Source organism: Marmota monax, unplaced genomic scaffold, assembly GCF_021218885.2.
Source record: "Marmota monax isolate L192 unplaced genomic scaffold, Marmota_monax_Labrador192_F-V1.1 WCK01_AAM20220418_F8-fsc00230, whole genome shotgun sequence".
Classification (NCBI taxonomy): Eukaryota; Metazoa; Chordata; class Mammalia; order Rodentia; family Sciuridae; genus Marmota; species Marmota monax.
In genome coordinates, this window is record NW_026693365.1 from 29034 (window position 1) to 32141 (window position 3108).

The window sequence follows — 3108 nt, forward strand, 5'->3', positions numbered from 1 at the left end:
ATGCACCTCTCTGCACAGACCCCCACAGTGCCCGAGACCACCCTGCCTCTCCGAGTCAGTGCAGATTCCTGGCCCGGCCCGTGAGGTCTGCCATCCCATGGGACACTACCTGTCCAGGGGGCCGGTTCCTTTGTTTTTCCTCTCCACCCCAGGGTGCTTCAGGGGTGCTGGGAAACTTGCTCACCCACATGTTTGGGGATTCTGCACCTAAAGATCCCCAGCTCCACCCCAGTTTGCCCACAGATCCCCATCCTAATGGCTGAGGCCCATTCTTTCTCTAACAATCCCCTAAATTTACCCAGAGACCCACAGAGGCAGCAAATTCAACTTGCATGATGATGCAGACACCCACCAGATTAGACTTTGGGTTTCATTTTCAGAAACCTGGTCCCTGTGGCTACAGGAGGTAACAGGTTCTCTTGGGGGCAGCTGCTTTGGGGTCTCCAAAACCACAATTCACTAAGAGAACACACAGGACTCGTCACGGGGATGCGCTCATGGTTGGTTTTATTACAACAGTCAGACACAGAGGGAAATCTGCAGGGGAGCAGGCCCAGGCCTCCCGTGTCAGAGGAGGAGAGAGCTGCCCAGGGCCATGGCTCCCGCCCTGCTGAGATGGCATCCCAGGCTGATGTCAGGAAAAGCACACCCGACAGCAGTCGCTGTATCTTCACGACTCCGTTCCTGATAGAGGACTGTGTCAAACATCTAGGAAGACGGACAGGGATGGTGTTTGGTGGTGGGGGACTAGAGGTGCACATAGGTTTTGTCTTCTCTTTCTGTACCTATTGTAGATAATTTATCTCATGTCAGGAAGTCTAAACAGCAGCAGCAGCAGCTCCCTGTGACTGGCCTCCACGTGGAGGCCCTGCCCTCTACACCCCTTGCCCCATCCACTGGTCCTCCCCCACCCCGCTCTCCTGCAGTGGGCCAAGAAAGTCCTGGAGGGGGTTTGCCCCCCACCCCGTGTGTTCTGGTTTGGGCGGGAGAGAGATGTCCTCATCTTTAGGCATCTCCAGGGATTCTGTGGAAACTCAGGTTCTGACTGGGTGGTGGAGCAGGGGGTGCTCGGCATCACTACCAAGCTGCAGGGCCCCGGAGCACACCTGGGGTGGTGAGGCTCAGCAGGGTCCAGGCTGAAGGCCCTGGAGGACCTGACAAAGTGCAGTTGCCACCGGCTCCTCCCCCTCGGAGCTCTGAGTGAGCCCAGCGTGGGCTGCGTTTCCAACTTGTTCCCTGTCAATCCTCAGCAGGGTGGTCAGCATCTGTGCCTCTGGATCACGTGGGAACGAGCAAGACAGCTTAAAATACCTGAGTGTCCACCTCCCGGCGTGAATTCTAACTCAGCGGTGGACCCTGGTACCGTTGGGTTTGGAATTTGTCCAGCAACTGCTCTGAAGCCTGGTTGACCACTACTCCCTGGATTGGGGTCTTCCCTGTCCCAACTCCTGTCCCTGCAGGGCATAGGGCCCTCCCTATGGAGGCATCAGAGGCCTCACGAGGTCCACTGTCTGGAGTAAGAAAGTGCTTGGGCTGCATAAGGCCATTCTGGGTGGACAACGGCTACCCTGTACCCTCTAGTGATAACGAGAAGGCGCCGGCTGGCGGCAACATCAGCGTGGCACAGATAAGGTCTCTGGCGCCCCCTCCCGCCCACCCCGGAAACAGCAGGCGTGGCCTGGGTCTTGCAGCCCCCAGATGCCCAGGCCAGTGCCCCACAGGGCCACCTGCTCTCTTAGGAGACTCAGGTCTCACTGCAACTCTGCCCCAGGCCCTCCTCCCTTCCTGCCCTGTGGAGTGTGTCCAGTGTCGGTGCTGGGGCCTGCTCATTGCTCGGACCCCTGCCCTCTCCAGCCAAGAGCTGCACCTCCCTCCTCTGCAGGCCTTGCTGCCCCATGTATCCCCTAGCCTGTCACTCTGTCCTGTGTCCTCTGTCCTGGCAGGTGGCCCTCTTGCCCAACTGTGTCCCTGGGCTCCTGAGAGAGCCTGGTGTCCAGGGCCTGAGCAGTTGCTGGCTCAGTGGGCAGTGCTTGGAGCAGTTGCTGGTGAAGAGTGGCTCTCTGCCTTGGTCCAGCTAGCAAGGGTTCCAGCCCAGAGGCCCCTCAGCTGTCCCCTGCTGCCCCTCCTGCATCACAGGACATGCCATTCCAGTGGCTTTGGCCCACAGACCTCAGTACTGTGCCATATTGCCCCCAAACCTGCTGAGACCCCGGGCCTGGGTCCTTGGGAAGCAGCCCCTGCTCCAGGAGTGGGAGGGACGTCTTCTAATGTCACCTACACTCGTTCCCAAACCCACAGGTTCTGCTCATGTTGTTAGCTCAATAAAGGAACTTAAATATCATGAAATTAATGAACATGAATAGGCAGACTTTGGAATGAAAGCCACGGTGACTTAGAAAGACACCTGATGGAGCAGGGTCCCAGACCCTCCCTGCGGCCTTTAGGGGAGGAGGGCCAGGGCAGACCCCACAAGGTCTCTCCAGGTCTGACCCGCTGGGGTTCTGGGAACCAGCATGTCTGGAACGGGGCCCAAAGTGCCTTGGAACAGCAGAACCAGGAGAGGGCACTGCCGCAGGCTGCACAGGGCTGGGCCCTTGGGAGTCCCTCCTGGACATGGTCCCGATGACTGCGGGGTGGGCTGGCCTCAGCAGGAGTGGGAGGGCTGGACAGAGGGGCCGCAGTGTTGTTGGGGTAGTGGAGGGAGGAGTCGTGGGGCAGGGACATGACCCAAGGCTGAGACGGCCCACAAGATGGGGCAATGGTCCAGGGACCACCCTGGGACCCATGGGCAGCTGGGGATGCCAACAGATGTCCTCCTGCGGTTGGGGATGGACCTAGCCAGCAATGGACTGCTGGGGATGGTGGACACTCCTCCCCAACTCTGACAGGCATCAGTTTCTGCTGCTCCCAGACAGGGCCAGGGCTCCAGGACTGCAGTCGAGGCCCCTGACTGCAAGGGACCCTTCAGCCAGTCTCTGCGGCCGGTGACCTCTTCACTGCCACAGAGAAGCTGATCCTAGGGAACTGTGCGTTTCTCAGCTGCCGGAGGTGCCCAGGCCACAGCGTCCCGCCACCCCCCAGGGTGCCCGGCCTCTCAGCCTCTGAGGG